The sequence below is a fragment of the Uranotaenia lowii genome, chromosome 2, assembly GCF_029784155.1.
Source record: "Uranotaenia lowii strain MFRU-FL chromosome 2, ASM2978415v1, whole genome shotgun sequence".
NCBI classification, from domain to species: domain Eukaryota; kingdom Metazoa; phylum Arthropoda; class Insecta; order Diptera; family Culicidae; genus Uranotaenia; species Uranotaenia lowii.
Genome location: NC_073692.1, coordinates 215,903,226 through 215,915,709, shown reverse-complemented (window position 1 = coordinate 215,915,709; position 12,484 = coordinate 215,903,226). Strand labels below are relative to the sequence as shown.

The 12,484-nt window shown below is 42.4% G+C and overlaps 1 protein-coding gene across 4 annotated transcripts in view; it reads left to right on the top strand.

Annotated features, from left to right (window-relative positions):
- The window catches only part of LOC129744793 (uncharacterized), a 158,177-nt gene that overhangs the window by 80,910 nt on the left and 64,783 nt on the right, over positions 1 to 12,484 (top strand). The gene's annotated exons all lie outside the window — the stretch shown is intronic.

The following is a 12,484-nucleotide window of genomic DNA, read 5'->3' as shown; positions in this document are numbered from 1 at the left end:
AGTGTGACGGATCGGAAAGTAATGTCCTAAGAAGTTTCCGATAGTTGTTGGGTTCGTTGAGGAATTGCATTTTAATGATCGTCATTCTCCTGATGGATGGAGCAATGTTTATGGCGACAGTTTGCTGGAATGGATGACAGTAATGACCGAATTTTCGAAATTACAACAACATCGTAAGAAAAGTTTGTCATTTACCGAAGTGATGTGGACACCAATTACAATATTGAGCAGAATAATGCTCATCGGAATCGGTTTTCGGTCAAAACATCCCCCGTTTTTATTAAAAAAAAATTTCGAACAATTATTTTAGTGCCAACAGCATTTCTTTTCATCACGGTGACACATTTCAATACAACGTTTCTTTAATTCTTATTCTGAATGCAAAAAAGGTAGAATAAATCGATAATCCTTTACGATGATTCCAGGAGAATGTAACTTTCGATTATCTAAATGATCGATTTTTTTTTAAGATTACTTAACCCCTGAATGCACCTTAAAATTGTTTTCCGAATTAAGGCGTAAGGCAAGAGTGCAAATTCTGGATTAGACAAAGCTAGAATTCATCTGTCGAACCAAAAAGTGCACTGATTCTTTACTGCAAACTGCAAACGTTTGACTGCGCCATCAACCAGTGGCTTAGTTTCCGAGACCTGTATCTATCCCTGATCCATACTAAGGCGGACTAACCGGAGGTGGAGAAGTTCCATTACCTGAAAGGATGTCTCACTGAAGAGGCGAGAGCTTTCATCGATCCGTTGGTGCTCACAAGAGCAAATAATTATCCGATAGCGTGGGACATATTACATAATGGCCAGATACAACTATAGCAAGGTGTTGAAGCGCAGAAAAATTGGAAACCTGTTCAAACTGCCATAGGTGACTACTCAGAAACATTTTTTTTAGATATATTTATATGCTGTTTTCATGTACGTTCCATATACACTATAGAATGGTGGTATGAATGTTGAAAAATCAGCATTTATCTTCCAATGTGGAGGCAATATACATACATAAATTTTCTTTTCATTCTAAAACGATGAAAACTACACCAATTGAGCGTTATCTGACACCTTATTCATACATTTCGAAAGAATGCAAGAAAGCGCGAGATTTTACTCTCATAGATTTCAAATCATTGCCAGCGACAATATTTTCCAGCTCTCTCATTGGTCAATATTACTCAATTTTCATCTGATGTTTAGCCATCTGGATGCACTGCTGGTTGCAGAGCGAACATGACGATGATTTTCTCACTTGAAATCATTTGGAAATTTACAAACATGGCGCTCTTTCTATCTTATCCGATTTAACACGTTCGTCGCCACGCTTATTTTGGTAGCTTTGCTAGCCGGCCCAAGGGAATTTTCAGAGAGAAAAACAAAGAGGGAGAACTTCCATATTTAACACGTTCGTCGCCACGTCACCCATATTTGACAGACGGGTGTATTTCCTGGGGGGCCCCGTCACATCAAAAAGCAGGTGACGCTCTCTTACTTGAGTTTACCGCTCAGCTTCGCCACACGTTTCAAATATGGGAGTTCTCCTTCTTTGCTTTCTCTCTCTGAAAATTTCTTTGGGCCCGGCTAGTAAAACTACCAAAATGAGCGTGGCGACGAACGTGTTAAAACGTGTGGCGAAGCTGAGCGATAAACTCAAGTAAGAGAGCGTCACCTGCTTTTTGATGTGACGGGCCCCCCCAGGAAATACACCCGTCTGCCGAATATGGGTGACGTGGTGACGAACGTGTTAAACTGACTTCAGACGACATTTTATACGATCTTTTCACTGCGCAGTTGGAATTGCGATTTGCAACTCTATTGTAAACGAATTAAGTTATCATTTCTGATACGATTTCATGTTTGCTGGATATGGAGTTAGCCGTTGATATCCAGACACTACTAGAAGGGTTCGAACGCGTCCTGCAGACCCTGGACCAGCTAGTCAAACCGGAGGAGTACAAGGACCTTTAGCTGTTGTCGGAAATGCTGTGCTCCAGGTTGGACCCAACAGCTCGTCGTGCATGGGAATAACATAGCGTTAATAAAGAACAAGGCAAAGTATCAGATCTTACTCAGTTCGTCCAAACTCGTTTGAGGATCTTAGCATCGCTCCCGCCTAAGGCGCACGAGAATAAAACGGAAGTTTTTCAATGGCAGAAAAAAAACAACGCTCCCAGAACGAGTTACAGCGCAACACAGATGATGGCCGCGAGTTGCATCGCTTGTCCAGAATCCCATTTGCTGTACACATGCCCTACAATCCTGAGGTTGAGCGCTTCCGCTCGAGACAAGCTGCTGCAACAAAACTCCCTGTGCAGAAACTGTTTTCGGCGTAGCCACCAAGTTTTTGGATTGCAGCTTGAACCAGGTTTGTTGCAGATGCAAAGCAAAATACAATATCCTGGACCAGTGTTCCGAATATCACTCATTTTCAATGAATTTTTCTGATTGCACTTCGCACCTGAACGTACAACGGTCGGGTTTCGTTATTGATTGCTACTGGACCTACCCGATCATCGATCGTTCAATTCATCGCTAAAATACAGATCAGCTCGTACGATGCTTGCTGTCAAAACAGTGCAGCACCATCATCAAATTGGAATCTCACCAATGCGCAATGCATATGGCGAATCTTGTTGGTCTTCGATCAGGAGTGAATGGATCAGGCAGTGAGTGAGTGATACATGAAGCCGATCATTAGCGTATTTTGTTTGATTTGATATATAGCAAATTAATAAATTTATTTGTTGCTATAACGTTTTTTAACATCAGTATGATCAAAATCAAATTGAAGTTGTGTTTGTGAGGGAAAGATGTTCACTTTCGCAATGTTTTTCAAATTTTACAAGTTCTCTTATTAAACTGTCGTCCGTCACGTTGAAACTACTGAGAATTTATGGTGTCCCGCACAACTGTTTGATTTTTCTCGTCCTGCAAAAAATAATTTTGAATTTCATATAATTCAGGCAGATACTGAGTGAGCTACATTCAGAATGGATCAGTTTGTATCTCACTCATCTCCGATATGCGATGTTTGCTAAACCGATGATTCTGAATGATGCGACTCGGTTTGCATAGCTGATAGGAGCGCTGATCGAGATTGCATACCAGCCAGGCGAAGCAGTTGCGAGAGGCGCTATCCCATTATACAATCTGAATGTTTCCAACAGGAAACGCATCCTGAGTGTTTGTTTTGATTGATTTTCGGAAGACTGTCCTGGACTACTTTCGAGACGATGACGGAAACACCAATAATCGCGTCACACAACCCTTTGCACGCGCTCTAAATCCTAACCAAACCACACTAGCAGCCAACTCGGGGTCAGTTTCATCGACCATGACCAGGAATCATTCGTCAATAGCAATAGCTACAACAGCGGTCGTCTTAGTGGAAGATGACACAGGCAAGGTTTTCCAAGCGCGGACCCTACTGGACTCGGGCTCGGAGTGCGATTTCATGACGGAGGGGCTCTGACAACGTATAAAGGTGTCTCGTAGGCGTTCGAATATTTTCGTCTTTGGGATTGGCCAATCTAACACCAGCGTTAAACATCAAGTGCCAGTGATTAGGTCTAGAATGTCAAACTTTTCTCGGTCGATGGATTTCCTTCCACTACCAAAGGTCAGTATCCATACGACACGATCGACCGTAACGAGCTATGGAATATCATGGACGAGAACGGCTTTTCCGGGAAGCTGATCAAGGCGACGATGGATGGAACACAGTGCTGTGTGCGGATCTCGGGTGAATTGTCGAGTTCATTCGAATCGCGCATGGGGCTTCGATAAGGTGATGGTCTATCCTGCATGATGTTCAACGTGGCGCAACGAAGGTGTTATTCGACGAGCGGTGGGCGAAATGCGGAGCATGATTTTCAACAGATCCAGTCAACTTATCTGCTTTGCCGATGACATTGATATAGTCGGCAGATCATCTGCGGCGGTGGAAGACATCTACCGCAAACTGAAACGTGAAGCAGGAAGGATTGGGTTGATGATTAATACGTCCAAGACGAAGTACATGCTGGCCTGCGGATCCGAGACCGACCGAACCCGCTTGTCCAGTAATAACAAGGTCACGATCGACGGCGACGAGTTGGAGATAGTCGAAGAATTTGACTATCTCGGCTCACTGGTGACCGCAGACAATAACACCAGCCGTGAGATCCGGAGGCGAATTATTAGCGGAAGTCGTGCCTACTATGGACTCCACAAGCAACTGCGGTCGAGAAGACTTTGCCCTCGTACGAAGTGTAACCTGTATATGACGCTTATTAGACCGGTTGCCCTCTACGGGCACGAGACATGGATATTGCTCGAGGAGGACCTGCGTACACTTGGAGTATTCGAGCGACGAGTGTTAAGCGACGAGTGTGGAGGCGAAGGATGAACCACGAGCTGGCGCGACTCTACGGCAAACCCAGTATCCAGAAGGTGGTGAAAGCTGGTTGAATACGCTGGGCGGGACATGTTGCGAGAATGCCGGACGACTGTCCTGCAAAACAGGTGTTTGCTACGAATCCGGTAGGAACAAGACGAGCAGGGGCGCAACGAGCGAGGTGGTTAGACCAAGTGGAGCGTGATCTGGCGAACGTGGGGTGCCCGAGGAATTGGAGAACGGTTGAATTTTAGGAATTATGTTCGTCAAGTTATGTCGTGAGACGGAATACTATGTTAATAAATAATACCAAAGGTCACAGAGGATCTTCTACAACCAGCAGCGTGGCGGTTTCCTCTTGGAACCTATTCAATATAAGGTTGGTTTAAAACAGGATCCGTGGAGAACCAAGGTTATATTTCCCGCATAGCTTGCTATACCGCTACAAAGTAAGATTTGGACACTCGCTTTTGGTTCTATGAAAAGATAGGGTCTCTGTACAATTATTCCCTGGAAGAACATCGCTGCGAGGCGCAGTTTGTTTGAATCAAGTGCAGACTTTCCAATGGGCGATACACCGTTGCGTTACCAAAGAACGAAAAGGTTTTGGCTCATATTGCCGAACGTAGACTGGAAAAGGAGCCACAACAACGTCAACACTACCACGGTTTCATGGAGCTTGAACACATGAGCAGGGCGGATGTGGGTCCAGAAAAGCGGTTCTATCTTCCCCATCATCCAGTCATCAAACAGGATAGCACAACCACGAAGGTAGGAGTTGTGATCGACGCATCGGCTAAAAGTAGCAGCTGCATATCCCTCAACGAGGCGTTAATGGTTGAACCAGTAATCCAGGACGAGCTTCGTGCCCTCATTAGTCGGATGAAACAAATCATGGTGGAAGCAGATATCGAAGAGATGTTCAGATAGATCGGAATTCATGAAACGGATATGCCCTGGCGAAGCATTCTGTGGAGAGCTGACCCTAAGAAGAAAGTTGAAACCTTTGAATTGGCCACCGTTACGTATGGTACGAAACCGGCGCCATTCTTAGCGACTAGGCTTTGAAACAACTAGCCATCAACGAGCATCATCGACTCCCAGCAGCATCCAAGGCATTCGAGGACGACGTTAACATGGACAATAGAATAACCGGTACGGATCTAGAAGAAGATGCTGTCAAATTGTGTGTAGATCTCATCGAGTTGTCGAGTAGCGGAGGTTTTCGTCTAAGGAAGTTCGCATCCAATTCAGCTGCGGCCCTAAGAGAGGTGGATTCGGAAGATCTGGCCCTACAACAAACCGAAGAGATCAATCTTGATCCTGATCCAGCAGTAAAGACCCTCGAACTGGTTCGGCTCCCACGCACCGATTACTTTCGGTTCAATTTTAACATTGGAAGAGTTTTCATGGACGTGCGGTTATCCGACCAAAAATTCTGTAAGCCATTGCTATGCTGTTCGATCCCCTGGGACTTGTAGGAGCGGTAACAGCTAGTGCGAAAATCTTCATGCAGCGTTTGTGGAAACTACAAGAAGACGGTAACATATTTGACTGGGATCATTTTGTACCGGTTAACGTGGAACTAGAGTGGCGAAATTTCTACGACCAATTACCTATCCTGAACGCTCTAAAGATTCAACGTTGTGGCATCATTCGGAAATGCAATCAAGGTGGAATTGCGTTTCTTTTCGGATGCATCGGAAAGCGTGTATGGAGCGTGCGTATATATTACGTAGATGGAAAATCCTACGTATGTATGTCTTCTAGCATCGAAATCCAAGGTGGTGCCGCAAAAATGTCAATCCATTCCGATACTGAAGCTTTTCGGAACACTTTTGTCGGCGGAACTATCCAGCAAGGTACGGGCGGCGGTATCTTCACCGCAGGTCGACATGCATATTTGGACGGATTCAACATGTGTTCTTCAATAGTTTAAGGCAATCCCGGCGAAAATACAAACCATAACCGAAAACTATCCTTGTGGACATGTTCCTGGCTTGCAGAACCAGGAGACCTCATCTCACGTGATATGGACTCAGAACAGATACAGGGATGCGACCTTTGGTGGAAGGGCCCTGAATGGTTAGGGCAAAATCATTTCCAGGAGCAGCCAAAAACCCTGGAGTCACAAGTAGCTGAAGCACAGCTACTGTCCTGAAGTCCTAGCCGCTAGTTGTATAGCACATTTTGTAGAAGAGTATGTGTAAAAATTCTCGTTCTTCACTAAACTTATACGCCGCATCGCATACTGGATGCGACTCGCATTCGCATTCGCATTCGCATGAACAGTCGCCTAAAACTCCGGTTGGCGCTACTCAGCAACTCTCCGTTTTATGAAATTACAGCTTTTTAAATTGTACCACCTTCTCTTTTGAGATGATGTTACACTTTCTAACCTGTAGTTTCAATAGAAACTGAAGTCTTTCAGTTTGATGCCTCAGATTATTTAATCTCTTAAACTGAAAAACCAGTCCCCACAGAATGTTGAAGGTGCCCTGGCCGAACCCTGCGGACTGTGTGGGGAAAAGGGGAAGGAATGTTAGTCACTTAAGTGACTCACGTTTGCTCAACAAGTAGATGCAGAGATCTCTACAATCCATCCATAAACGTGGGGAGGTTTGTAACAGGTAATTGGGAAGGTAAACCCTGGGAGATGCTTGGCCAGCATTGCGGGTGATGATTTCGTCCTACACCTCCTATTCTCCTAAAGTTTCCTACTGAAACATCTAGCTTCTACCATTGAGGCTGGTAAACAAAAATTTTGAAAAATTTTAAAGTTGACGTCATTTAAGTCAATTGCATTGATATCTTAATGTTATATACCGTAATATTTTAAATAAACATAAAATGTATCTAAAACGATCTTCAAAACAAAAACAAAATAGGCCTGTTAGAAACTTGCGAATTTATGTTAAAATTTACTATAAACTCCTTAATATTTTCCCTAATAAATGTATGCACATCAAAATTTTCAAAACAAGCATCTAACGTTGATTGATCAAATTTTTAAAACTGACACATCATATTCTTGAAAATTTACTTTAACAAATTTGTGATTGATGTGTTGGGGTATTATTAGATATTTTTTAAAGACCTTTGCTAACTATTTGAAAATTAATAGTTCAATAATACTGGATGCGACTCATGCGTTTATTGAAAAAAAAATCCGAAGACAACAGTAGAAGCGTTGAGAGATGCAGAGTTTGCAATTAATCGTCGTATTCAACAAGAGTCTTTCCCTACTGAGTGAAAGGGTTTAACGAAGAAAGGAGCAGTTCATCGAAGTTCACCGTTGAGATGGTTCACCCCGCATATATATTATTGGACGCCCTAATTCGTGTTGGAGGAAGATTAGGCAGATCACTGGGATCGGAAGATACGAAGCAACCGATTGTGCTTCCAGCAAAACACCCGTTCACTACGATGCTATACGAATATTAACATATCAAGCTTACTATTACTTAGTACAGTAAGGCCGAAGTATTGGCCTCTTGAAGGCAGAATTATTCCGCGACGGGTTGTACACAATTGTATGGAATGCGTCCGCTCGAAACCACTCAAATTGAGCAGTTCATGGGTGAATTACCCTAAACAAGCGTGACAGTAGCTCGAGCCTTTTCAAGGACAAGCGTCGATTGGAGAGCCGTTTCAACAACTGCCTAAGAGAATATACCGTGAAGTACCTATGAACAAGGCTGGGTCATTCGGCCGAAAATCAAGAGGCCGAAAGTCATTCGAGTGAAAGTCATTCAGCGAATGGGCTATCTGGCCGAATAGGCCATTAAGCCGAATGGGACATTCGGCCGATGGTTGTCCAGCCGAAAGCTGTTAGGCCGATAGGATGTTCGGCCAAATGGTCACTAGGCCGAATGGTCACTAGGTCGAATGGTCATTAGACCGAATGGTCGTAAGGCCGAATCGTTTTTAGACCAAATGGTCACTAGGCCGAATGGTCGCAGTGCCGAATGATCGCAAAGTCGAATGATCTAATCCGATCCTGAATCCATTCGGCGTTATGACCATTCGGCCTGATGACTTTTCGACTGATTGGCCAAACATGCAAAAAAGCGTTAATATGTCTTACAGGCCTAGCATAAATTCGGCCCAACGACGACCATTCGGCCTAGAGGCCATTCGGCTTAGCTTCCATTCACCCTTACGATCATTTGGCCCGACGTCCATTCGGCCTAATGACCCTTTGGCCTAATGACCATTCGGCCTTACGACCATTCGGCCTAATGACCATCAAGGTTGCCGAAAAAAATTCTGTGTTTTTGAGATACAAAATTCTGAATTTCTGTGATTTTACCTAAAAATTCTGTGATTGTTTTCTGTGATTCAGTTTCCTCTAATTTCATTGAAAATTCATGACAAATTGGGTCTTTTTAACCTTTTAGTTGCAAAAAATCAATAAACATTGACAATTTTATCATATTTCACTAATTCAAGTTAAAAAATCTTAATTTTACATTGGTGAAAAAAAATTTTTTTTGAACATTTATTCAAAATTCGAAAAATTCTGTGAAATCTGTGAATATTCCAAAATTCTGTGTTCTGTGACACAGATTCTGTGATGAAAATTTGCTTAAAATTCTGTGAAATTATAGATTTTTCTGTGATTTCGGCAACCTTGATGACCATTCGGCCTATCGTTCATTCGGCCTGATGACCATTCGGTCTGATAACCGCCTAATGTACTATTTGACCTATTGTCTTATTTAACCCATTCGGCCTAGCGGCCTTCAGCCTAACATTTTTCGGCCGAATGTCCGCCCCTATGAACAGATTAAATCAGAGTCAGACTTTACAGAAGCAGCTTCAACAGTTTTGGGATCGTTGGAGAGTTGAGTTCATAAAACAGCTTCAGGGACGGTTTAAAAGATGGATGAAGCCGATTTATGACAAGGCTGGACAGTTGGCAATCATCAAAGAGGGTATTTTGCCGCCAAGTCGTTGGAAGGCGGGCAGAATAAAGGAAGGAACTGGCTGTATCTGATTGTGCGCTCTATTGCATCTGGTTTATATCAGATGTGCTCGCTCATGAATGTCAAAGGCAGAATCCTCGACCTCTAATTTTTGAATAGACCAGATCTTTCTGAAATTGTGAGCCCGCCAAACGACTTTTAAACACCGATCGAAATCATCATTCTTTAATTTTATTGATTGACTATACTTTTTAAGACACTATCGACACAGTTCGCCCCGATACTTGTAACTTAGATTTTACGCATTGTGATACCGATCATGTGATAGATTCGTTAGCCGAAAAAAGTACTCAGCGTTTGCCATTCTGGATATTGATAGTGAACTTTCAACCTTTTATGACCAACTTTGGGGTATATTGCGTGAGAACACCCCTACTAGACGACCAAACTGACAAAAGCCGTTTAAGCTCCCTTGGTGGAACTCTGTTAAGCAAAATTCATCTAGCTTTTGGAAGTTCATGAACAGCCGCAGCCTTAAAAATACGGTTCCATCTTTCGTATTTATCGTTCATGGCACCTCAAGCAGTATCGAGAATAGCGGGAACAGCAACACCGCTTTGTATAATTTTCAACCGATCCATCTCAGAAGGAGTTTTTCCTAGCCGTTGGAACATTGCTTCAATTTCTCCAATTCATTTGTAATTTGTAATTTGTAATTTATTAACTTAAACGTAGCCTATCAGTTACAATGAACTATTAATTCAGGTTAAGGAAAATTCATAAGTCTGGAAATGCTCATCGTGGGGTGAACTACATCAACAGGATCATTGACTGTGGACTGTGGACTGTGCTTGAGAACCCTACCACTCTGTCCATATCGAACGAATCGAACGAATTCAGAAAACAAATCTTCGTTATGCGCTGCGTCGACTGCCCTGGCGAGACCCCGTAAGACTACCGCCTTACAAAGGTGCACTCTTCTGCCTATATCGTCTCTGAGTCAAAGTAAAACATATTTGTAAAGAATTTTTGTATACGATATCCTGACAAACACTGTTAACGGTCTACAATTGCTCCAAACCACCTTCTGGCTACCTGGAAGCAGAATAGTTTTTGGACGAAACCACCCACTTAATCGATGTTGTCAAGTCTTCATCGATTTGTCATACTTGTAGTATACTATTAATAAATTATGTTTGATGTATTATGTTTTTAAACCCAAATAAAGTTGTTGTTTGTTAAATAAAACGATTGTGCCTTATATAAAATTCTCGGAGTTATTACTTACCGTCGCAGAAAAAATCGTTATCACAATCAAGGACCACCCAGGCTACTCCCCACGAAATCACCCAGCCCAAGGTAGCCACGGTCTTAAGGAAGGAACCCACCCACATACACTCCACTCAGGTTCAAGCAAGGGCTTGGTCCACACCCCAACATTGAGCATATATTCGGAAGTCTAGTAACTTCCATAGTGGCTGTCGAAATTGGGGCTTGAAATTAAAAGTTTACCAAGAAATTAAGAATTGAAGATCATTTTAGCTAACGCGAGAAGAAAACAATTTTACGACCTTTATTTCAAAATGTAAATATTATTAAATTTTTTGAAATTCCCCATCCTTTTAAGTCGAAAAGGATAATTTTGAAAATAAAAAAGATGGCTTAAAAATCAATTAAAAGCCCTGAATTGCAAGGAACTATGACTGAAAGAATTTCTAAAAATTTACCAAAACAAAAACACAGCAAATTGTCAGGTCATCATAATATTTTAAGATATTTAAGATTAAGATCATACACTTCCATTTAACAAAATTTGATAGCTGTTCATGGATTTACGAAGATTGTGCAAAGAATTAACGTTGAAGCTGAACGTTTATAAACGCCGAATCAGCCTCTTCAGTATTAAAAATTTAATCCTAAACTACACGCATAGTTGTGGTGCAAGTGTGATTATTCCAACTAGAAAGTTTACCACTATCAGTGCTTCGAAATTCCCCATTGCGCCAACACTCCCCCACCATCCGAAAACCAAATGATATTTTTCGCTACGTGGGCCCACCGAATCGGCCAAAGTAAAGCCCACTTAATACCTTAGACTAAGAGGCCTAACTGGCAAACCAACCGGATAACACTTGCCTTCGTGTGCCTTTGCTGTTGCTGCAGCTATTTCACTCTCTGGAGCCACCATTTTTTTTTGGTTTTTTCTGGCTGGCGCATCAGTTTTCCCGGAACGATCCAGATTGTGGGCAAGCGTTTTGTGTGTGTACGACGAGCGCCTCTCCTCAGGTGTAGCGCTGCGGAAATGTTGCGTCAAAAAGGGGTTGTTTTTGTTGTGTTTTTGGCTGCCACTGGCAAGGACACACACCCACATAAACATACTCATACCCTCTGAGAGGGCGCCAAATAAAGCACAACTTGCTGGAGCATATCGCCGAAAGTCGTACATTTTGCCACAAGAGATTAAATCTAGTGCCGTTGGTGGTGGAGGGAAAGTTTTTTGATAAATTGTTATATTTGTTCATAATTTAGCAAGTTTTGAAACACCGCTTTCGGGAAAATGTTTCCCTTCTGCTGCTCCACTAGATGGTGGGTTGTGAACGCTGGATGCTGGGCTGTTGAGACCGGTTTCTTGCAGGCTCTTGGCAGTAGCAATTTTTGGGGAAGGTGTTTTCCAGTTTCACTTTTTTCTGCTGAAAAGCTCTTCAAACCTACTGCTAAGTGCTTCCCATTCCACACTTCCTCACAGGCTCTCGTCTTCAAACCGGAGCTGCCTTTTTACCAGTCAAAGGTTGTTTTAGATGAGGGAAAGAATACTCGCACCGACATCCATACATACTTTTGTGCAGTATACCGTAGCCACAAACCAACAACCTGAAGAACATTTGAATGATGAGAAGTGTTTTCATGTTTTCGAATGGCATTCTTTGGCTGATTGTTAGACAGACACCTTTTCGGTTTGAAGGAAGCCATAAGAGCAGAAAACATTTCAATTTAGATTTTAGAAATGGTGCCAAAAATAATACCTACCAAAAAAATGTTCACGTTTGTTGCTATTCGACGCCTTAACTTTAAATTGAATTTGGAAAAACATTTATTTTTGAGGTTGTGATTTTTTATTTTATTGTTGATGTTTATCCAACAGAGAATCCAGAAGTTGTAAAAATAAATTAACAATCAAT